The sequence below is a fragment of the Delphinapterus leucas genome, chromosome 14 (genome assembly GCF_059928025.1).
Source record: "Delphinapterus leucas isolate spDelLeu-1000000601 "Yukka" chromosome 14, BTC_Dleu_Yukka2, whole genome shotgun sequence".
NCBI lineage: Eukaryota > Metazoa > Chordata > Mammalia > Artiodactyla > Monodontidae > Delphinapterus > Delphinapterus leucas.
In genome coordinates, this window is record NC_143142.1 from 21,181,451 (window position 1) to 21,207,507 (window position 26,057).

Here is a 26,057-nt window from a genome sequence, read left to right on the forward strand (position 1 = left end):
CAATGCTTTTACCTTTTATCTGATATTCATTTAGCTATACCAAGTTACTTTGGGTTAGTACTCTCCTGGGATATTGTTTTGTCTTTTTAAACTTGTTTATTATTACAAAAGCAATTATATCATATGCAAAGTTGGAAGCATGTAATGAATTCCTGTGTGTCCATCACCTGTCTTCAACAATTATCAATTTGGCGTTCCTGTTTCATCTACTCTCCCTCCCCAGTTTATTTCTTCGGAGGGAATTTTTTTTTTTTTGCGGTATGCGGGCCTCTCACTGTTGTGGCCTCTCCCATTGCGGAGCACAGGCTCCAGACGCGCAGGCTCAGCGGGTACGGCTCACGGGCCCAGCCGCTCCGCGGCACGTGGGATCTTCCCGGACCGGGGCACGAACCCGTGTCCCCTGCATCGGCAGGCGGACCCTCAACCACTGCGCCACCAGGGAAGCCCCCCTTTTCTCCATTTTGTTCGTCTATTTTGGGGGAACTTATATGCTTTTGTCTATTTCAATTATTATTCTAGCTTTCATAACATACATGTAAAGTATAAAAATAAGCAGTATTTTTACTCTTATTAATAATACAAGGAGTTTAGAATAGTCTAACTTTGAATACAAGTTTGAACAATACACTGGATTTTATATTGGTCCCATTCTATTTTTCTCTTACAAATCAAACATTTTTTGTACCACTTTATACAATCAGTATTTTATTTAGATTTGCCCATATTTTAATCAGTATATCTGCTCATCATTCCCTTTCACATCTCAGCCCTTCCATCTTAGATAATTTTACTTTTGCCTGAAATTTGTCTTCTAAAATTTACCTTAATAAGGGTCTATCAGTGGCAAATGATATTTTCTTTGTCTGAAAATGTCTATATTTTGTCTTCATTCATGAAAAACACTTTGATAGAGAATTCTTGGCTGAGATATGTTTTTTCTTGGCATATTTGAGATACTATTGCCCTGTCTTCTAGCTTTCATTGTTGAAGAAAAGAAATTAGTCATCTAATTCCTGGTGCTTTGTAGGTGATACATCTTTCCTTTCTAGCTTTTTAAGAAAAGGTTTATTGAAATATAACATACATACAGAAAACTGAAAAAATCATAAATATATTGCTTGGTGGATTTTCAATAATAAAAACACTCACAAAACCACATGCAGAAATAGAAAGATAGCATTACCAGAACCACAGAGGTCTCCCTTTGTAGCCCGTTCCAGTATTTACTATCTAAAAATGATCACTGTCTCACCTTATATCATGATAGGTTCGTTTTTTCTTATTTTGAACTTTTACATAAATGGAATAATAGGCTTTCTTTTGTGTCTGGCTGCTTTTGCTCAGCACTATGTGAAATTCTTCCACAACAGTTTGGTTCATTCTCATAGAATATTCCATGTTACTGTTACTAGTCATTTGAGCTTATTCCAGTTGTTGACTGTTATGAATAGTGACACTAATCTTTTAGTGACATTTATACTAACTTCTATTGTGTATATACTTAGATGTGAAATTGCTTGTAGTAGGAAACTGCCTAATAGTTTTCAAAAGTGGTTATGTCATTTTATGCTCCCACCAGAAATATATGAAGGTTCTGATTGTGCCATAAACTCATCAGCTTTGGTGTTCTCAATCTTGTGGCTTTAATTTGAATTTCTTTGATGACTAATGTGCTTGTTGGCCATTTATATATCTTCATTTGTGAAATATCTGTTCAAATCTTTTACCCAGTTTTTAATTGAGATGTAATTGACATATAACATTAAATTAGTTTTGGGTGTAAAATAATGACTCGATATATGTATATATTGCAAAATGATCACCACAACAAGTCTAGCTAACATCCATCACCATAGTTACAAATTTTTTTCTTGTGGTGAGAACTTTTAAGATTTACTCTCTTAGCAACTTCCAAATATGCAGTACAGTATTATCAACTATGGTCCCCATGCTGTACATTATATCCCCAGGACTTATTTATTTTATAGCTGGAAGTTTGTACCTTTTGACCCCCTTCACCCGTCTTGTGCAACCCTAACACCCCCTCCCCCCCAACCCCTGCCTCTGGTGATCACCAAACTCTTCTCTGTATTTATGAGCTCTGTTTGTTTGTTTATTTAAGATTCTACATATAAGTGAGATTATGCTGTATTTGGCTTCCTCTGACTTATTTTACTTAGCATAATGCCCTCAAGGTCCATCCATCTTGTCCCACGTGGCCAGATTTCTTTTTATGGCTGAATGTTATTCCATTTTTAAAAATTTAAATATGTGTATGGCATTTTCTTTATCCATTCATCCATTGATGGACACTTAGGTTGCTTCCGTGTCTTGGCTGTTAGTCTAAACAATGCTGCAGTGAACATGCGGGTATATATATCTTTTCAAATTAGTGTTTTCATTTTCTTCAGATAAGTACCCAGAAGTAGAATGGCTGGATGATATGGTAATTCTATTTTTAATTTTTTGAAGGACTTCTATACTGTTTTCTACAGTGGCTGCACCAATTTATATTCCCATCAACAGTGCACAGGAGTTCCCTTTTCTTCACATCCTTGCCAACACTTGTTATTTCTTGTCTTTTTGATGGCAGCCATTCTAACAGGTGTGAGGTGATCTCTCACTGCGCTTTTGATTTGCATTTCCCTGATGATTAGTGATATTGAGCACCTTTTCATGGTATGTTGGCCATCTGTATATCTTCTTTGGAAAAATGTCTATTCAGATCCTCTGCCCATTTTTTAACTGGATTGCTTATGTTTTTTTGCTGTTGAGTTACATGAGTTCTTCATATATTTTGGATATTAACCCCTTATCAGATGTATGATTTGCAAATATTTTTTCCTATTTAGTACATTGCCTTTTCAATTTGTTCATGGTTTCCATTTCTGTGCAGAAGCTATTAAGTTTGATGTAGTCCCCCTTGTTTATTTTTGTTCTTGATGCCTTTGCTTTTGGTGTCAAATCCAAAAAAAATCATTGCCAAGACTCATGTCAAGGAGCTTACTGCCTGTGTTTTTCTTCCAGGAGTTTTAAGGTTTCAGGTCTTATGTTCAAGTTTTAATCCATTATTTTACCCATTTTTTAAATTGGGTTATTTTTGTCTTGAGTTGTGAGTTGTTTTTTAAAAATATATCCTGGATATGGGTTCTTTGATATATGTATAATTTACTTAATGTATTGTTTATTAAATGGTGGGGTCTTTTTAAGGAGCAAAATTTTAAGTTTTAAATTCAGTTTATCAGTTTTTAAATCTTAGAGTTCATGCTTTTAGAGTCCTATCTTAAGTCTTTTCCTACCCCAAAGTTGCAAAGATTTTTCTCTTACATTTTCTTCATAGAAGGTTTGGTCTTCCATCCTTTTCAAGTAAATTTTTGTCTGTGGTGTGAAGTAAGGGTTGAGTAAGGGTTTACATTCATCATTTTTTTTTTTTTTTTGCGATACGTGGGCTTCTCACTGTTGTGGCCTCTCCCGTTGCGGAGCACAGGCTCCAGATACGCAGGCTCAGCGGCCATGGCTCACGGGCTCAGCCACTCCGCGACATGTGGGATCTTCCTGGACCGGGGCACGAACCCGTGTCCCCTGCATCGGCAGGCGGATTCTCAACCACTGCGCCACCAGGGAAGCCCTGACATTCATTTTTTTATACAGTCGCGTATTCAGGTGTTCCAGAATGTATGTTACCCAGTAACAGCTTTGATTTTTATAAGTTTGTTGTAAATCTTGAAATCAATCTCCCATCTTTGTTCTTTTTTCAAATTATTTTGGCCATCAATTTCTATATAAATTTTAGAAAGAGCTTGACAATTTCTGTGAACACAGACCTGCTGGGCTTTTGAGTGGGGTTGGATTGATTAATCAGTTTGGGGAGAAATGACATCTTAACAATACAGTTGATCCTTGAACAACACAGGGGTTCAGGGCCCCAGTCCTCTGCACAGTTGAAAATCCACATGCAACTCATAGTTGGCCCTCCAACTACATGGTTCCTTCAACTATGCAGTCCCTCTGTATTTATGGTTCCACATCCACAGATTCAACCAACCAGGGGATTGTGTAGTAATGTAGTATTTACTGTTGGAAAAAATATACGTATAAGTGAACAGCACAGTTCAAATCCATGTTTTAACTGTATTGAGGTTTCCAATCCATTAACATAGTTTATCTCCAGTTTTTTTTAGGTCCTCTTTAATAATTCTCTGCAGTGTTTTATACTTTTCAGTGTAAAGGTTAGAAACATGTTTTATTAAATTTATCCCTAAGCATTTTATGTTTTGGGATGCTGTCGTTATTTTTTAAATTTCAATTTCCAGTTTTTAATATGTACATACATATTATGGTTGTTACATGTTCCTGGTGAATTGAACCTGTTATCATTATGTGAATGTTCCTCTATGTCTTTGGTAATATATTTTATCTTGAAGTCTACATTATTTGATATTCATGTAGACACTCCATCTCTTTCACACTTTTTAATTTTTATTTATTTATTTTTTTTTTTTTTGCGGTACGCAGGCCTCTCACTGTTGTGGCCTCTCCCACTGTGGAGCACAGGCTCCGGATGCGCAGTCTCAGCGGCCATGGCTCACGGGCCCAGCTGCTCCACGGCATGTAGGATCTTCCCGGACCGGGGCACGAACCTGTGTCCCCTGCATCGGCAGGCGGACTCTCAACCACTGTGCCACCAGGGAAGCCCCACACTTTTTAATTTTTTAATGGTATGTCTTTTCTTTGATTTACATTCTGCATATTTGTGTCTTTTAGTTAAAGTGTATCCCTCACAGACAGCATGTAGCTGAGTCTTTTTTATCCATTTTGACAACCTCTGCCTTTTGGAATGTTTAATCCACTAAAAATTAATGTAATTTTTGATATTGTTGTTGTTTATTTCCTTTATTTTTTGTTCTTCTGTTTCTGCTTTTTAACTATTCCCCTTTGTATTTTTAAAAGTGGTTACTCTAGGAATTAAAATATATAAACTTTTTTTTTATAATCTACTTAGAGTTAAAATTTATGTACCACAGCATATAAAATATAAGAATCAGCCAGATAGGTTCATTTAATCCATTTCTTTGTAAAGGTCTGTTTTCATCTGGTATCCTTTACCTTCTGCCTAATGACTTCCTTTAGCATTTCTTATAATGCAGATCTGCTGACAATGAATTTTCTTAGTTTTCTTTTATCTAAAATTCTCTATTTCACCTTAACTGTTTTTTTTGGCTGCCTTGGGTCTTTGCTGCGCGCGGACTTTCTCTAGTTGTGGCGAGTGGGGGCTACTCTTCATTGCGGTGCACGGGCTTCTCATTACAATGGCTTTTCTTTGTTGCGGAGCAGGGTCTCTAGGTGCATGGGCTCAGTAGTTGTGGCTTATGGTAGTTGCTTCATGGCATGTGGGATCTTCCCGGACCAGCGCTTGGACCCATGTCCCCTGCATTGGCAGGTGGATTCTTAACCACTGCGCCACCAGGGAAGTCCCTCACCTTGAGATATTTTTACTGGATATAGAATTCTGGATTTATTATTTTTTATTCTTTTGGAACTTTAAAGATGTTGATCCATTGTTTCTTCTGGGCTTTATTGTTTCTGATGAGAAGTAAGCAGACATTTTGAATCATTCATTATTCCTTGCATGTAATGTGTTTCTTTTGGCTGCTTCAAGATTATTCTCATTAATTTTGATTGTCATCATTTTGATTATGGCTGTGCCTAGGCATTTTTCTTTGTGTTTGTTGGGGTTTGCTGAGCTTGCAAGTTTATATCTTGCATATTTAGTCAGTTTTTGGCCATTATTCATTCCTTCAGGTATTTTTTCTTTTGTATTTTCTCTCCTTCTAGGAATCCAGTTACATACATGTTATACTTTTTCATGTTGTCCCATAGGTCCCTGAGGCTCTGGGTTTTTAAAAGTATTTTTTCTCTCTAAATACTGTCTAATCTCTGTTGATGTCTCTTCAAGTTTCATATATCCTCCTGTTATCTTCATCTGCTGTTAGCTCATCCAGTGAAGTTTTCTGTTCAGATATTGTAATTTTCAAATCTAAAATGTCTAATTTATTCCTTTTATATAGTTTCTACTCTGCTGAGTTTTTTTTTTTTTTTTTCCTTTGCGGTACGCGGGCCCCTCACTGCTGCAGCCCCTCCCGTCGCCGAGCATAGGCTCCGGACACGCAGGCCCAGCAGCCACGGCCCACGGGCCCAGCCACTCCGCCGCACTAGGAACCCCCCCCATCCACGGACCAGGGCATGAACTCGCGCCCCCCGCATCGGCAGGCAGACCCCCAACCACTGTGCCACCAGGGAAGCCCCTCTGCTGAGTTTTTATCTTTCCATTCCTTACAAGCATATTCTCCTTGATGTCCTTGAACATAGCTGTCATAGCTGCTTTAAATTCCTTGTATGTAAAGTTCAACGTATGGGGTCCTCTCAGGGTCAGTCTCCATTGAATGTCTCTGAATATGGTTCACATTTTCCTGTTTCTGTTTATGTGGAGCACATTTGGATTGCATCCTAGACATTGTGAATGATATATTGTAACGACTGTAGATTCTCTTATGTTCCTAAGAGTACTGATTTTTTCTTTTTAAAAAACCAGACCATTAGGTTGGCTGAACTGAAACTGGAAACTCATCTCCTTCACAGTGGGCAGCAGGTGAAATTTTTCTTTAGTTCTTTTAACCTTTTAGGGCCACTTGGAGTCTGCTTTTCATGTATGTGCTTCAGGGATTAGCTGGAGATTTGGGCACTGTTTATAAACACTTTGGGGGTACTTATTTTTTGCTCCCTCCTTTGTAGCATTTTCCTCCTTAGGAAACGGCATTTTCCATTTGCCCTGAAATCTTTCCTCTGAGTCAAGAAAGTAAGACTATCGAGTTTTTTATCTGAGCCTCTTGGCATGGCATGGATTGGGTCCTGCCCAGCTAGAAAATGGAAAGCTCAACCCTCCACTACAGAATCTTTCTGCTTCTGATTGCTCTCCAGTGCTTTTAGGGAGTTGTTGGTGTTTTGTTTTGTTTCTGTCCAGAACTTATAGTTGTTATATGTAGAATTGTTGTTCCAATAAGAGTTACTCAGTCATGATTAGAAGCAAAATCCCTGGGCTGTCTGTAATGCATGAGCTTTATAGATGCTCATGTGAGGAGAGCAGTAGGCCTTCATGAGTACCTATTTTAAAAGATGAGTTACATGACAGGCAGACATAACATTAGCCGTGACTTTACTCCAGAGTTTGGCTGTTAGATTTGGCAGTAGTAACTGAACCAGGAACCCTTTATTAGAGTTAATTAGATCAGGTTGTTAGGTCAGGTCAAGGTATTCCTCCAAACCGTATGTATTGAGAGCACTGCAAACTTACAGGGCAAGTAGTTTCAACAAGCGTCCAATTTCATATTCATATAGAGTGCAGTAAGGCAAAAGCCCATTTCGTCTGGTCAGTAAATGTTAAATCACTCTGATAAACAGCTTCAGTCCTTATAAATGATCCAAAAATAACATATAATATAGAATTGTGATGGATTGGAGTGTGCCCAAGGAAAAGAAAATTGCCTACAATATTAGTAAGTTCAAGAAACATAACCATCTGTGGCTTGATGGAGGCGGGGGTGTAACATAAAGATGCATGATGCCATTTGTAAAACTAATTTCTCTTTCCATTTAACCTCTTGTTGCCTAAGAAAATGCAGCTAGTAATTAAGATACCATTTTGGTATTGCTTATAAATGCTGTTGCCTTCATTAAATTTCACACTTGTGAAAAGGAGCTATTAAGAGACAGCCTAAGGTAACACTTTTTGAATAGCTAACTTTGTTAAAAATACTTTTCCAAATTTCTTAACAATAAAATGTAATTGCATTTTCTGTTTTCACTCATGTGGAATCTTCTCACTTGTTATCTGTTAGCGATAAGACTTGGTGATAGAGGGAATATTCTGTTAAGCCCAAGTAGTACAGTGACTTTGGAGTTCTCCTTTCCTTGCCACTTGTAATAAATAAAGTTTTCTGGTTTCTCTAATTTTTCTTACAATTCACTTCTCATAAGGTTTAGCTGGTGTCAGGGGAGAGATTCCAGAATATATACTATTTTGAAAGTGTCAAATTTTAAAAGATTTGTTATTGAATTAAAGTGGTTAGGAAGCAATCAGTAAATAATCATTGAGTCTGTATTGAAATACTAGAGTACCTTGATAGCACACCTATAAAGTTGAAAGCAAAACAGGGTGGGGGGAAGAAGAAAAGAAAGGAAAAAAATCTATATAGTCTTTTTATTGTTGATAGTAATACAATCATGGACAATGGAAACATGTTCTACCTTATAAAAATGGGTACATAGTAAAGTTGTTGCTGTTGTGTGTATGAACAGTGAACTTCTTGTATGACATGTCTTTGTTTCACGTGTTATGATTTTTTCCATTGGAATTCTAAGTCTTCACTTCTGTTACTGGTCTATCATGAGTATAGTTTAATGGATGAAAATGTTTCTAGATTAAACGGTAGTATAACCCTCAAGCATTCCTGTATCAGGTTACCTGAAGACAGATCTTAATTCAGATGTCTTTATTAGCATCTCTGTCATATAGGCGAAACAGAGAGTGCTTCTTTCTCTCCACTCATTTTAAGTACATTTCATGTTTTTAAAAAGTGACCATAGTAACATGCTCACTTCTGAAGTTCTTTCTCCAAACAGATACTGATATGAGCATTCTCCTCTGTTTGCATTAATTTTAACCTAAAAAGACCATCTTGAAGAAAAGATGTCTAGTTTTATCTTTTAGGTTTATTTTGTCCTTTACTTCTTTCTAGGATTATCAATAGAATGTGCTGTTAGTGTGGATGAATTTTGTGATGCGAATACTTGCTACAGAGAACAAGACCAAGACTCTAAACCTACTTTGAACTCAAATGTAACATGCTTTTGAATCCAACAATTTTTGATCTAGTTTGAAATCAAATTACTGCGTTGTACAGTTCAAAGTGTTTTCTTCAGGTTAATACACAAAAATCTGTAACCTTTATGTATATACAGTAACCACCTAGAAGATACACTGGAATAGAAATTCTCATTTTCAGTAGCAACAAAAAGAAACACTTAAGAATGAAGTTAATGCAAAGGTTTAAAAGCTATATGAAGATAACTTTAAGATAGTCCTAAAATATACAAATGTGGACTTGAACAAATTGAAAGATATTCTGTATTATTGAAAAGGATGTTTCAGTATCACAAAGTTGTCACTTTCTCCCCATGTTAAAAAATAAACACAATCCCAATAAAAAACTCAAGTTGTTTTCATCAGGGCACAGAAAGATTAATTATAAAATCTATATGGAAAAATAAACAAACAGGCATAGTCAGGAAATCCCTGAAAGAGAAGAGCAATAAGTTGCGTGTCGCTAGCCCCACCAAATATTGAAACATACTATAACTATAAAGCCTCTAAAATTAGAAGACAGTGGTGTGGTAATACCATAGACAAATCAATGGAACAGAATAGAAACTCCAAAACTAGACTTTCATACTTAAGGAGATTTGGTGTATGGATATCACCATCTCAAATCACTATGGAAAAGATGAACTTTTTAATAAGTAGTGTTGCGATCATTGGATAGCACTTTGGAAAAAAATAATATTGGATCTAAACCTCATACTGCACACCAAAATACTTTCAGGTGGGTCAGAGATAAAACAGTTGACCCTTGAACAGCATTGGTTTGAATTGCAGTTGGTTGAATCCATAGATGGGGAACTGCCAATAGGGAAGGCCAGCTGTAAAGTTACATGCAGGTTTTCGACTGCAGAGAGGGTCGGCACCCTTAACCCCCTCCTCACTGCCCCCCACCCCCCGCGCCATGTTCAAGGGTCAACTGTAATATAAGAAATGAAACCATACAAGAGCTAGAAGAAAAAAAATGGATGAATTCCTTTTTAACTTGGTAGTGTCAAAAGCCTTTCAAACTCTGACTTGATGACTACATAAAAATAGCATTTGCATACCAAAAATACTATCAAATCAATGGCAAACTGAGAAATAGTATTTGCAGACTCTGTCACAAGGGGCTAATCTCCATATACGAGGAGCTCTCAAAAAATGAGAGATCAGAAACCCAATACAACACTAGGCAGAAACTTGAACATTCCAGTTCATAGGAAAGAATGATGGCACTTGAACATATTTAAAGATGCTCAAACCCACTCATAATAAGTGAAGTTCAAATTAAAATCACTACGATATGATACAGTGAAGTACTACTCAGCAATAAAAAGGAACAAACTTGATACCAAAATTATGCTATGTGAAAGATGCCAGACACAAAGGCTTCATACAGTGATTTCATTTATATGACATTCTGGAAAAGGCAAAACTGTAGGGACAGAAATGAGATATGTAGTGGTCAGGGGGGGTAGGGGTGGTGGAATGGGACATGAGGGAATAGTTCAGAGTGATGAAAATGTCTTATACTTTGGCTGTAGTGTTACACAAATATATGTTCGTCAAAACTCATCAGACTGTAACCCAAAAAAGGTGGGTGTTATTTTGTGTAAGTTATACCTGAATTTAAAAACAATCAAAAAACACACTATGGTATCATTTCTTACCAGTTTATTAAAAAAATCTAAAAGTTTTACGGTTGGAGATGCTGTGGAGAAACATTCTCATGCCTAGCTGGTGGTAGTGCAAAATGGTACCACCTTTATGTAGGGGAGTTGGTAACATCTAACAAAATCACATGTACATTTATCCATTGGCCTGGCGGTTCCATTTCCAGGAGTCTACTTTCTTGCTGCATAGGTCCTATCTCATCAAACGATAAGAGACTGCTGTTGTTAGTTGCTTGTGTATGCTATGGAGGTTTTATTTAATGCATATATATGCAAGTAGACATTAACATTTTCCCCCTTTCACACAGATTTCTGCCTCATTTACACACTGTTCCATACTTTATTTTCTTCACTTAAGATATCTCAGAGATCTTTATATATTAGTACATAAAGGGGAGCCTATTTTTAGGGTTTGGGAGTTTTGTTTTAAAAAAAGTTTATTAACAGCTTCAGAATATATTCCATTGGGTATGTAATTTATTATGTAACTACTCTTCTTCTGATGGGCATTAAGGTGTCTTTTTTTTTTTTTTTTTTTTTTGCGGTATGCAGGCCTCTCACTGTTGTGGCCTCTCCCATTGCGGAGCACAGGCTCCGGACGCGCAGGCTCAGTGGCCATGGCTCACGGGCCCAGCCGCTCTGCGGCATGTGGGATCTTCCCAGACCAGGGCACGAACCCGTGTCCCCTGCATTGGCAGGCGGATTCTCAACCACTGTGCCACCAGGGAAGCCTCCGAGGTGTCTTTTTTTTTTTTTTAATACTGTCTTGATATTACAATGCTGCAAGGCAAAACCATTTCACATGTTTGCAATATATTTGTAGGATAAATTCCAAGAATTAGAATTGCTAGATAAAATGAAAGGTACATGTTTAATTTTGAAGAGTATTAACAAATTGCCATCAGTAGGGATCATACCAATTTTCACTGTTACCACTGATGTATGAGAATGACTATTCCCCCTCAGCCATGCCAGCAGAATTTGCTCCCAAGTCTTTGGATTTATCATATTTCAGTTTTATCCTTTGGTTGGTTTTCTATTAAGTTGCCAACCTTATACATTAGAGAGATTAAATCTTTTGTGATATGAGTTACAGATATTTTCCCCACTTTGTCAGTTGTGCTTTGACTTTGCTTTTGGTGGGCTTTTTTTTTTCTCCATATATAGAAGTTTCTTATTTTTATGACGTTAAATTTCTTTCATAGTTCGTGGATTTTTTATTTTTTTTGAGGCCACATGCTTTTTTTATTTTTTAAGGAGGGGAAATTGGGTAATTAAATTTATTTCTAGTTTGCTTTGATTTATTTTTTCCTTTTGGTTTTATTGAGTTATAATTGACATACAGTACTGTATAACTTTACAGCATAATGACTTACATATATTGTAAAGTGATGACCACAGTAAGTTTAGCTAACTTCCATCATCTTGTATAGATACCAAAAATAGAAGAAAAAAAATTTTTTTTCTTGTAATGCAAACTTTTAGGATCTTCTCTTTTAGTAACTTGCAAATACATCATATGGCAATGTTAATTATATCATCATGTAATACTTTACATCCCCAGTAGTTAGTTATCTTATAACTGGAAGTTTGTACCTTTTGACCACCTTCATCCCGTACGCCTACCCCTACCTTTCACTTCTGATAACCACAAATCTGATCTCTTTTTCTATGGGTTTGGCTTTTTTGTTCTGGGTTTTTGGGAGTTTGTTTTTGTTTTTTAGGTTCTATACATAAGTGAGATCATACAGTGTTTGTCTTTCTCTGACTTGTTTCACTTAGCTTAATGCCCTTGAGGTCCATCCATGTTGTCAAAATTGGCAGGATTTCCCTATTTTTATGGCTGAATAATAATTCATTGTATATGTCTGTACCACATTTTCTTTATCCATTCATCTGTAGATGGACGCTTAGTTTGTTTCCATGTCTTGGCTATTGTAAATAATGCTGCAGTGAACATGGAGGTGCAGATATCTCTTCAACATAGTGATTTCATTTCCTTTGGATATATACCCAGAAGTGGAATTGCTGGATCATGTGGCAGTTCTAGTTTTAATTTTTTGAGGAATCTCTATACTGTTTTCCGTAGTGGCTGCGCCAATTTACATTCCCACCAGCAGTACACAAGGGTTCCTTTTTCCTATATTCTCACCAGGACTTGTTATCTCTCATCTTTTTGATGATAGTCATTCTAACAGCTGTGAAACCTCATTGTGGTTTTGACTTGTATTTCCCTAATGATTAGTGATGTTGAGCACCTTTTCATGTACCTGTTGGACATTTGAACATCATCTTTGGGAAAATGTCTATTCAAGTCCTTTGCCCCTGGGAATTCCCTGGCGGTCCAGTGGTTAGGACTAACTGCCAGGGCCTGGGTTCGATCCCTGGTCAGGGAACTAAGATCCCACAAGCCATGCAGCATGGCCAGAAAAAGAAAAATCATTTGCCTATTTAAAAAATCAGATTATTTGTTTTTCTGTTATTAAGTTGTATAAATTCTTTATATATTTTGGATATTAACCCCTTATACATGGTTTGCAAATATTTTCTCCCATTCCATAGGTTGTCTTCATTTTGTTCATCATTTCTTTTGCTGTGCAGAAGCTTTTTAGTCCCACGTATTTATTTTTTATTTTGTTCCTTGTGCTTTAGGTGTCATATCTAAAATATTGTTGCTCAGACCCACATCAAGGAGCTTTTTTCCTATGATTTCTTCTTGGAGTTTTATGGTTTCAGGTCTTATATTTAATTAAGTCTTTCATCCATTTTGAATTAATTTTTGTGAGTGGTGTCAGATAGGGGTTTAGTTTCATTCTTTTACATGTAAATGTCCATTTTTCCCAGCCCTATTTAGTGAAGAGACACTCTTTTCTCCATTGAGTTTTCTTGGCTCCCTTGTCGAACGTTAGCTGGCTGTATATGCATGAGTTTCTTTCTAGTCTCTCGATTCTGCTCCACTGGTCTATATGTCTGTTTTTATGTCAGTAGTATACTGTTTTGACTACTATAGCTTTATAACATAGCTTAAAATCAGGAATTGTGATGCCTCCTGCTTTTTTCTTCTTTCTCAGGATTGCTTTGGCTCTTTGGGGGTCTTTTGTGGTTTCATATAGATTTTAGGATTGCTTTTTCTACTTTAAAAAAAGCCATTGCAATCTTGATAGTGATTGGATTGAATCTAGACGGCTTTGAGTAGTATGGACATTTAAGAATATTAATTCTTCCAATCCATGAACACAGGATATCTTTCCATTTATTTTTGTCAGTTTGTGGATTTTGAGTTCAGTTAAAAAGGCCTTTCTCAGTCTAAAGTTATTAAATAACTTTGCCATATTTCCTTCTAGTGTTGTTTTTTATTTTTTACATTTTACTATTTGATTCATATGGAATATATTCTGGTGTATAGTGTTCTTGTTTTTTTAAATAGTGAGTTATCCTAACAGTTTATTGAACAACCTATTTTCTTCCTAGTGATTTGAGATATCACCTTTACCACGTATTAGCTTTTCAAGTGTTAGTGTATTTCTGTTCTTTCTATTTTGCTTCATCAGCCTTCCTGTTACATGCTAGAACCACACTTCTTGAGGCTTTTACTATTTTATATGGCTTGTCCTGTTATTCACTTATTTGTTTTTTAAAAAATTATATATATATATACACATTTTTCCCCCCTCAGAGTTTTTCTACCTTTTATATTTCCAGATGAACTTTAAAGTCATCCTATCTAGTTGAACAGCAACAGAGCTCTCCAAAACAAAACTCAGTACTAACCAGAAGCTTATTTTTTTAGATATATTTTCTTCCTAAACAACACACAGCATACCATACACTTTGAATACCGGAATTTTTGGCTTTACATTTGAAGGATTAAAATACTCAAAATAACATTAAATAAAGCAGCAGTAGCTATAATAAATTGCTACTGTATCATAGTAGTGTCTCACAGCATCTATAAAAGCATTCACAATTATATTCACTAAGTTGCTTTTAGCAATTAGCAATGTCTCCCTCCTTGACTATAACTGTTTACTTCTCTGAGTAGCCTGCATGTGTTCTCACGAAGCAAAGTTTCTTGTCATAAACATCCTTAAGTATTGGCTTGATGCTATGATAACAACTTTTAATCTCCTATTCCTATTGTGTTCCTCTATCCCTTATCATACCACTTACTTAGATCAAACTGCATCCATTAAAACACAGTTTATATGTATTTTGAAAATCCAAAAGAATCAACTCAAAAAACACAGAAACATAGCCAGATATAAGCAAATTTTTTAAAACTTAGTAGTTTTTTCTGTATGTATATCAGAACTAACAGTTTAGAAACTATAATGGGAGAAAGACCTCATTTGCAGTAGCAACAGAACTATAAACTATCTAAGATTAATAAGTTTAACAAGAAATATGCAGAGATCTATTTGAAGAAAATTGTAAAATTTTAATAAAGAAAATGAAAAACATTTGAATAGATGGAAAAACGTACTTGAATGGGAAAACAGTATTGTAACACTTTCCTAAATAATATTTATACTTAATGCAATTCCAACAGAAATGACAACAGAATCATTTGGAAGTTGAAGAGTTTATTTTAAGAATAAAACAGGATTTTTTACTTTAATAAGTTTATTTTAAAGTTCATCTAGAAGAAGAGAGCATGAAAAATTTTGAAGAAGCATGAGAAAGATTTTCTCTGTAAATATTAGAATGCACTATAGAGCTGCAGTACTTTAAATAGTGCGAATATCTGGCAGAAACAGATTGGATTTTTTAAAAAAGAAGAAACCACTAAAGTACCAGAAGCAAATGGGGGGTTTTTCCAACCATTTTATTATGAAAAATTTCAAAATTCAGAAAAGTTGGAAGATTTTTAAAGCAAACACTTATATACTCAGCACTTAGATTTTTAGTGTTTTTGCTGTGCCACATACATATCCATCTATTCATCCCTCAATCAATCTAATTTTTTTATTCATTTCAAAGTAAACTTCAGATATCAGTATTCCACCTAAATATTTCAGCACGTACAGTTGACCCTTGAACAACTTGGGGGTTAAGGGTGCAGACCCTCCAGGTGGTCCAAAGTCCACATATAACTTTTATAGCCTGCCCTCCTTGGTTCCTTATCTGCAGATTCAGCCAACCATGGATTGTGTAGTACTGTATTTATCATTGTGAGAAATCCACATGTAAGTGGACCTGCACACTTCAAACCTGTGTTGTTCAAGGGTCAACTGTATATTGTTAACCAGAGTTCAAGAAAATGTGGCTTGCACGTTTATAATTTTGGAATTGGGTCTACCCTTGTAAGCATATCATAAAATTTAAAATTTTAAAGGAAAAAACCAGCTATATTAATAAAAAATGGAAGTTAATAAAATGCAATCAGATTGCCAAAGGTTAAGATTCAAAACATGGACAAAACCCAATCTGGGCACAAGATGGGGAACCAAGCAGCCTCAAGTGTTGTTTGTAGGAGTATGAATGAATTCAGCTTCTTTGAATAGCAGTTTGGTTACATATATCTACATATAAAATATATAAAACCTTTGACCTAGTAATCTCACTTAAATTTATTTCAAAGAAACAGATATACTAGGTTTTCTAAGCACTAGTTATGAGTGAAAATTGGAAATCCAAATATAAAATAGGGAACTGATAAAGTTAATTATGGTCATGTATACTGTAGGGTCTATGAATCCATTAATAATGATAATGGTGAGTCATAGAAAAAAAACAGAAAATTGGCAGATGTAAATCCAGCCATGTGTAATTACATTAAATATGAATGGAGGGACTTCCCTGGTGGTCCAGTGGTTAATACCCTGTGCTTCCAGTGCAGGGGGTGCAGGTTTGATCCCTGGTTGGGGAACTAAGATCCCACTTGCTGTGTGGCACGGCCAAAACTTTTTTAAAAATAAATAAATGTGAATGGAGTAAATATTCCAACCTCAGACAAGGTTTGTTAAACTGCAAGATCCAAAATATATGCTATCTACAAGAGGCTTTAAATTCAAAAACACAAATATGTTGAATACAAAAGGATAGAAAGGATACACAATGCAAACAACTGTAAAAGAGCTGGAGGAATTGTATTAATATCAAGCAAAATGGACTTTTAAAAATACTACTAGAAACAAAAGAGTAACATTTCATAATGATAGAAGAGCCAAAAATTCAGAAAGATTTAAAAAGTATAAATACACCTAACAACAGAGTCCTGAAATATATGAAGCAAAAACAGATAAAATTCAAAGGAAAAAGAGATAATTCAACAGAGTTGTAGCGTTCAATACTCTTCTCTTAGAAATGGAAATAAAAACAAAAAAAACCAAATGGGACCTAATGAAACTTCAAAGCTTTTGCACAGCAAAGGAAACCATAAACAAGACCAAAAGACAACCCTCAGAATGGGAGAAAATATTTGCAAATGAAGCAACTGACAAAGGATTAATCTCCAAAATTTATAAGCAGCTCATACAACTCAATAACAAAAAAACAAACCCAATCCAAAAATGGGCAGAAGACCTAAATAGACATTTCTCCAAAGAAGATATACAGACTGCCAACAAACACATGAAAGAATGCTCAACATCATTAATCATAAGAGAAATGCAAATCAAAGCTACAATGAGATATCATCTCACACCAGTCAGAATGGCCATCATCAAAAAATCCAGAAAGAATAAATGCTGAAGAGGGTGTGGAGAAAAGGGAACACTCTTCCACTGCTGGTGGGAATGTGAATTGGTACAGCCACTATGGAGAACAGTATGGAGGTTCCTTAAAAAACTACAAATAGAACTACCATATGACCCAGCAATCCCACTACTGGGCATATACCCTGAGAAAACCATAATTCAAAAAGAGTCATATACCAAAATGTTCATTGCAGCTCTATTTACAATAGCCAGGAGATGGAAGCAACCTAAGTGTCCATCATCGGATGAATAGATAAAGAAGACGTGGCACATATATACAATGGAATATTACTCAGCCATAAAAAGAAACGAAATTGAGCTATTTGTAATGAGGTGGATAGACATAGAGTCTGTCATACAGAGTGAAGTAAGTCAGAGAAAGACAAATACCGTATGCTAACACATATATATGGAATCTAAGGAAAAAAAAGTCATGAACCTTGGGGTAAGACAGGAATAAAGACACAGACCTACTAGAGAATGGACTTGAGGATATGGGGAGGGGGAAGGGTAAGCTGTGACAAAGCAAGAGAGAGGCATGGACATATATACACTACCAAACGTAAGTAGATAGCTAGTGGGAAGCAGCCGCATAGCACAGGGAGATCAGCTCGGTGCTTTGTGACCGCCTGGAGGGGTGGGATAGGGAGGGTGGGAGGGAGGGAGATGCAAGAGGGAAGAGATATGGGAACATATGTATATGTATAACTGATTCACTTTGTTATAAAGCAGAAACCAACACACCATTGTAAAGCAATTATACTCCAATAAAGATGTAAAAAAAAAATACTCGTCTTAGTAATTGGTAGGGAAACTAGACATTGTCATCAAGGATGCAGAAAACTTGAGCAGCATTATCAACTAACTTGATCTAACTGAAATAGATCTCTCTACCCAACAATGGTAGAATACACATTCTTATATAGTGCATATGGAGCACTATTATTAACAAATTTTTCAGGATTGAAATTACTCAAATTATGTACTTCAGTGCAAGAGAATTATATTTGAAATCAACAAATTATTATTTTCAATCACAACAGAATTAACAGTAGAAGGAAACTTGGGGAATCCCTTAATACTTGAATATCAATATACTTTTTTTGTTAGCAGATATTCATTTTAAATTATTATTTATTTATTTTTGGCTGTGTTGGGTCTTCGTTTCTGTGCGAGGGCTTTCTTCAGTTGAGGCAAGCGGGGGCCACTCTTCATCGCGGTGTGCGGGCCTCTCACTATCGTGGCCACTCTTGTTGCGGAGCACAGGCTCCAGACGCGCAGGCTCAGTAGTTGTGGCTCACGGGCCCAGTTGCTCCACGGCATGTGGGATCTTCCCAGACCAGGGCTCGAACCCGTGTCCCCTGCATGGGCAGGCAGATTCTCAACCACTGCGCCACCAGGGAAGCCCTCAATATACTTTTAAGTGATCCATGAGTCAAAGAAGAAATAACAAGGAATATTATAGATTACTTGAACTGAGTTAAAATGAATATACAACATTAAAAATGTATGGATGCAGCAAAAATAGTGCTTAGAAAGTTATTGCTTTAAAGACCTTGGTAAAAAAGAAAGATCCAAAAGTAATAACCTAAGCTTCCACCTGAAGTTAGGAACAGAGGATTAAATAAAGCTCATGTAAGGAAGGAAATAATTCAGAACAAAAGTCAGTGAAACAAAACAGAATCAAAAGAAGGGATTTCCCTGGTGGTCCAGTGGTTAAGAATCCACCTCGCAATGCAGGGGACGCCAGTTCCATCCCTTGTCTGGGAACTAAGATCCTACATGCCGTGGGGCAACTAAGCCCGTGTGCACAACCAGAGAGCCCATGTGCCGCAACTACAGAGTCCACGTGCTCTGGAGCCCATGCGCCACAACTAGAGAGAAGCCTGCACATGCACCACAATGAAGTGAAGAGCCCATGTGCCACAATGAAAGATCCTGCGTGCTGCAACTAAGACCCGATGCAGCCAAAAAATAAATATTTTTTAAAAATAAAAGCAAATCAATGAAACCAAATAATAGTTCTCTGAAAAGATTTTAAATATTGTCTTTTGCTATACTAACCAAGAAAAAAGAAGATACAAATTACCAAAATTGAGACTGAAAAGGGGACATGATTATAAACCCACATAAATTAAAAGAATTGGAATATTATGAACTTCTTTAAGTTCATAATAGACATTAGATAACTTAGATATCAGAAAAGACAACTTAGATGAAATAGACAAATTCTTAGGAAAACACAAATTACCAAAACTAAGAAGAAATAGTAACTCTGAAAATATATATATTTAAGAAATTGAATTAGTACTTAAATATCTTTCAGCAAAGAAAAGCTCCAGTTCAGATGACATTACTGATGAACTCTGCCAAACACTTAGAGAAGAATTAATACCCAAACTTTTCCCGAAAACTAGAAGGGGACACTTCACAATTTATTCTTTGAGGCCATTGCTACCCTAATAACAAAAACAGACATACATTACCGAAAAAGAAAACTATAGACCATCTCAAATACAAATGCAAAAATCCTCAACAAAATGCTAGCAAACCAAAGCCTGCAATATATATAAAGTATTAAACACCAAAAACAAGTGAGATTTATTGCAAGAATGCAAGGTTGGTTTTAACATCCCAAAATCAATTCTTATAGTGCTCCATATTAATAGAATACAGGACAATAACACATGATCACTTCAGTAGATGCAGAAAAGGCATTTGACAAAAGTCAGCATAACTCGATGATAAAAAATCACTCCAACAAACTAGGAATAGAAGGGAACTTCCTCTGTGGTAAAGGACATTTTAGAAAAACTATCATCATACTTAATGAGAGAGACTGAATGGTTTCTCCCTAAGATCATGAGCGAGACAAGAATGTCTGTTCTCCCCACTTCTGTTCAATACTGTACTGGAGGTTGTAGCCAGGACAGTTAGCAAGAGAAGGAAATAAAAGACATCCAGACCGGACACGAAGGAGAAAACCATCTCTATTTGCAGATGTCATGGTCTTGAATATAGAAAATCCTAAGGGATATACTAAAAAAACTATTAGAACTTAATAATCAAGTTCAACAAGACTACAGGATACAAGACCAGTATTCAGAAATCATTTGTATTTCTATTCACTTGCAATGAACAAACCAAAAATGAAGTTAAGAACATAATTGCATTTATAGTAGCATTGAAAAGAGTAAAATACTAAGGAATAATTTTTTAAAATTTTATTTATCTTTGGCTGCGTTGGGTCTTTGTTGCCGCATGTGGGCTTTCTCTAGTTGCGGCGAGCAGGCTTCTCATTGCAGTGGCTTCTTGTTGCACAGCACAGACTAGGCGCGCAGGCTTTAGTAGTTGTGGCGCGTGGGCTTCAGTAGTTGTAGCTCACAGGCTCTAGAGTACAGGCTCAGTAGTTGTGATGCACGGGCTTAGTTGCTCCGCAGCTAGGAATAAATTTAACCAAAAAAGTGCAAATTATATTGTATTAACCTGCTAGGAGTAGTGTAACAAAGTACCACAAACTGGGTGGATTAAAAAACAAAATTTATTGTCTTATAGTTCTGGTGGCTAGAAGTCCAAAATCAGGGTTTCAGCAGGGTTGGTTCCTTCTCAGGGCTGTGACGGAGAATGTATTCCATGCCACTCTCCTAACTGTGGTGGTTTGCTAGTAACCTTTGGCCTTCCTGACTTCTGCTGCAGCACCCTGATCTCATGGTGTTCTCCCTGTGAGTGTGTGTCTGTCTCTGTGTCCAAATTTTCTTTTTTTATAAAGATACCAGTCATACTGAATTAGTGTCCACCCCAGTGATCTCATCTTAACTCATCTCCATTTCCAAATAAGATCGTATTTCCAGGTACTGGGGGGTAGGATTTCAACATCCTTTGCAGGAGACACAATTCAACCCATAACACTTAACACTCTGAAAGTACAAAACATAGAAGTTAAGGAAGACTTAGATATATGGAAAGACATTCCATGTTCATGGGTCAGAAGAGTTAGTATTTTTGAGATGGCAATACTACGTAAATTGATCTACAAATTCAGTCAATCCTTATCAAAATCTCAACTGGCTTCTACACAAAGATTGACAGACTGGTCCAAAATTCATGTGGAAGTACAAGGGACCCAAAATAGCCAAAACAATCTTGAAAAAGAACAGTGTTGAGGAGACTCGTATCCTGACTTCGAAACTTACTGCAAAGCTATAGTAATCAAGCAGTATATTACTGGCAAAAGGGTAGGCATGTTGACTGTGAGATGTATATATATATTGGTTCCTGCCCCCAGTTCCTGGTACAGAGCTCCTAAAATCCTTGTAATTTTCTTTATGATAAGAGCCTAGGAACATCTTTTGTTCTAATATTTGGTCTTTGACCCCAGTTCCTGACAAAGGGTTCCTGAAACTCTTGGTTGATAGGAGTGTCTTTTGTTCTAATGAGGCAACTCTGGGTGCGCTCCTGGATGAGAGCTGGTTGCCAGAGAGACCAAGCCATGATTAGAAGCTTGGAATTTTCAGCTCCATCCACCATTCTCTTGAGAAGGGAGAAAGGCTAAAAATGGATTTAACGCCTACATGACGAAGCTCCCATAAAATCCCAATAGTATGGGGTTCAGAGAGCTTCCAGGTTGTGGAACACAACCATCCAGAAGGGTGATGCACCCCAACTCCACAGAGACAGAAGCTCCTACACTCGGGACCCTCTCATACCTGGCCCTATGTATCTCTTCATCTGGCTGTTCATCCTTATCATCTGTACTCTTTACCATGTTGTTTAATGAACTGGTAAACATGAGTAAGTGTTTCCCTGAGTTCTGTGAGCCAATCTAATGAATTAATCGAACCTGAGGAGGGGATTGTTGGAACCTTCCATCCAGGTGATAACCTGAGCTTGAGACTGGTGTCTGAAGTTGGGGTGGGAGGTGCAGCCTGGAGCCCTTACCTGTGGGATCTGATGCTGTCTATGGGTAGATAGTGTCAGAACTGAATTAATTTGTGGAATACCCAGCTGGTGTTGGAGATTTGCTTGTTGTTGTGGAGAAAAAAACCCACACTTTTGGTGACCAGAAGTATCAGAAGTGAAGTGTTCTGTGTGAATAGTAAAGGAGACTCACAGGAGAGAAACACAGTAGGGAAGAACTGAGTTTTTCCCTACATAGGAAGGAAAAACTGAGATTTTCCACTATATAAACCAATGGAATATGATTGAGAGTCCGGAAATAAACTCACACATATGTGGTCAACTGTTTTTTGACAAGGTTGCGAAAACAAGGATGCAAAAGAATAGATTTGGACCCCCTATTATATACAAAAATTAACTGAAAATGGATTAAAGACCTAAATATTAGCTAAAACTATAAAACTCTTAGAAGAAAACATAGGCATAAAATCATTGTGACCTTGGGTTAAGCAATAGTTTCTTAAGATATGGTACCAGAAGCACAGGTAACAAAAGAAAAAACGAATACAGCAGGTGCTTCCAAAGACACTGTCAAGAAAGTGAACAGCAACCTACAGAATTGGAGAAACTACAGGCAGACCTCATTTCATTGCACGTTGCTTTATTGAGCTTCGCAGGTACTGCATTTTTTAAAATTGAGGGTTTGTTGCAACCCTGTCAGCAAGTCTGTCGGCACCATTTTGCCAATAGCATTTGCTCACTTCAGTTCTCTGTGTCACGTTTTGTAATTCTTGAAATATTTCAGACTTCTTCATCATTATATTTGTTATGACGATCTGTGATGTTTGATGTTACTATTGCCAAAAGATTATTACACACTGAAGGCTCAGATGATGGTTGGCATTTTTTAGCAATAAAGTATTTTTTAACTAGGGTATGAACATTGTTTTTAAAGACATAATGCTATTGCACACTTAACAGACTACAGTAAACATAACTTTCATCTGCCCCGGGAAACCAAAACATTTGTGTGACTTGCTTTCTTGCAATGTTTGCTTTACTTTGGTGGTCTGGACCTGAACCTGCAATATCTCCAAGGTATACCTGTATTTGTAAATTATATTTGAAAACAGGTTTCTATCTAGAATATATAAAGCATTCCTACAACTCAGTAATAAAAAGACAACCCACATAAAAAATGGGCAGAGGATCCCAATAGACATTTCTCCAAGGGATACACAAATGTCAATAAGCATATGAAAATATGCTCCACATCATCGGCCATCAGGGAAATGCAAATCAAAGCCACAGTACCCACTAGGATGGCCATAATCAAAATGATAGATAATAGCAAGTGGTGGTGAAGATGTGGAGAAATTGGAAACCTTATATACTGCTGCTGGGGATGTAAAATGGTGCAGCCACTTTGCTGCTTCGTGTGAACTATGGAAACTAGGCCAGTGAATCCAGAGTGCTTCTCAAGTTAAGAAATTTAGAATATCCAGGATGTTTCCGTAAGTCATACTGAATGTTCTTGTTGGCAAATTATTCTATGATATAATGCTCTGAGAAGGGAATTCTAAGCTTATTTGGAAAATAAAAGTCAGGAAATGTTTATCTGTTAACCATATTCTAATCCTGATTAATTAAAATGTTTACTTTCATGATATTGTTTAAAGGTTCAGCTTAATTTTCAGAAAATGAGAAGTGGAGATACTATTCACTGACATTTTGCCCTTTAAAAAAAACTTTTTAATACAAGATTAGCAAGATATTAGAGCTGTGGTAATTGGATGTCTTTCAGGGAAATAAACCGTTAAAGTTTATGAGTCACGTTAACAGAAAGCCCTGTCAGTTCCACCATTTCCCTTTATCAGTTCATTCTACAATAAACATAAAATCCTCTGCCTAGAGTTCAGAGCACAGCAAGGGAAAGAGGAAAAAGCCAAAACAGAAAATCCAGAAAGTAGTAAGTAGGAAATGTTCAGTAACCTTATGACCCTCAAGCTCATGACAAGAAGTCCAGTGCTTTAGTGCACTGCTGGGACCAGCAGAATTTGGCTGTGGTGAGACTCCTTCTCAGTGGCTTAGTAACTCATCTGTGGTCTTAAAGATTCAGGGATTCCCCAGATATGTTTTCTGGAAGGCATCTCAAAGCCTTTTTAGTCATTCAAAAAAAAAAAAAAGAAAGACGAAAGCAAGCAACAGCATCATTAAGGGCTTTGGCCCTTTGTGTGGAAGGAGTCACTTGATCGTTCCTAGGTGCCTGGGCAGCTAGTGGAAGCCTCAAGAAGGAGCACAGTGTGAGACTCAGGCCCAGTCTCTGAGCACAGAGATTGGATGCCACTTGTTGCTAACATAGATTCAAAGAGAAGAGTGCCATTGCAGCAACATGGATGGACCTAGAGATTATCATGCTAAGCGAGTAAGTCAGAAGGAGAAAGGCAAATACTATATGATATCATTTATATGTGGAATCTAAAATACGACACAAATGAACATATCTATGAAACAGAAACAGACTCACAGAGAACAGAATTGTGGTTGCCAAGGGGGAGAGGGTGTGGGGGAGGGTTAGATTGGGAGTTTGGGATTAGCAGATGCAAACTAGTATATAGAGAATGGATAAACAACAAGGTCCTACTGTATAGCACAGGGAACCATAGTAAATATCCTGTGATAAACCATAATGGAAAAGAATATGAAAAAATATATATGTGTGTAACTGAATCACTTTGCTGCACAACAGAAATTAACACAACATTGTAAATCAACTACACTTCAATTTAAAAAAAAAAAAAAAAGTGCCATGCAATGCTTGCTGCTCTGTACCATCCCTGCTTGGAGGAGACCTTGGGAGGAGGCTGTGTGAATGATCACAGACAACAAAACCCTCGTGTGTGTGTAATTCACTTATTTCCTTCCTCTGACCTCCTCATTACTTGACTCTTATTTTTGCTTTTATGGATTCTGTGCTTTTATTTTGAGCTTCTCAAAACCTTTTTGGAAGTTGAAGAATATGTATGTATTTCTTAACACATTGTTGTAATAAAAATATACAAACTGATATACATAAAAACAGGTTCTTCATGATTTATGGAAAGCATTATGCAAATTTTATTGCATGTGGGTTTTCTTTCAAAAGAATTCTTTGATTACAGATTTTCAAAGAAAAAATGTCGTTGTTTGCAACTTATCCTTCAAAAAGAATATTCGAAATGCCAGATGCTCTTTTGTGGCCAGGAAGATGTATCAAAAACATATCCTTCTGTAGAAACCTCAGCATCCTTCTGTGAATTCTAAAAGTTTGAAAAGTCACATACACAATTCTGTATATGTCAGGATCTGGGTAAGAATAGGGGACAGAGGGCTGGGAATTGGGATGATCGCAGAAAGCAATCTGGCATCTACTCAGTCAGTTGTGAAGTCACTGGCATCTTTAGAATCCTGTACACAGAACCACTTTTACTGATTTTTAAAAAAAAAAAAATCAAAGTAACCATTCTTTGGCCTCCATAGCCAACCTAAAGGAATTTTTCACTTCTCCAGCAGTTGTTTTTACCCAAAGACTAGGAAAAAAACAGCTCTACCCTGTAACCTCTGATAGAAAACTTTAGATGCCAAAATGTTCTCTTATCTTTTATACTCATCTGATGTGTGTGCATGACTCCTGAGTAAAAATACAATTCTTGGTTGGTAGGCTAATTTTTTTTATGAAGTTGGATATATACAGCTGTCTTACTAGTCAGTTCTGGATGACCATCCCACTCAGTCTTTCAAGATGTATTAGAGCTTTATCAGTTACTCAGATCTGGACTAATTAACAACTTGGTCAGGTTCTAGATGAAGTTGATGACCTTGCTACACTGTCAG

The 26,057-nt window shown here is 36.7% G+C and overlaps 1 long non-coding RNA gene across 11 annotated transcripts in view; it reads left to right on the forward strand.

The window, feature by feature from the left end:
- The window catches only part of LOC111162726 (uncharacterized), a 66,609-nt gene that overhangs the window by 9,390 nt on the left and 31,162 nt on the right, over positions 1-26,057 (forward strand). Inside the window, exon 2 of one of the 11 annotated variants that reach the window (XR_016387542.1) lies at positions 4,516-4,718. The exons of the other annotated variants lie outside the window; for them this stretch is intronic. This is a non-coding gene — a long non-coding RNA (uncharacterized LOC111162726). The remainder of the gene's footprint in view (positions 1-4,515; positions 4,719-26,057) is intronic. 11 annotated transcript variants of the gene reach the window in all.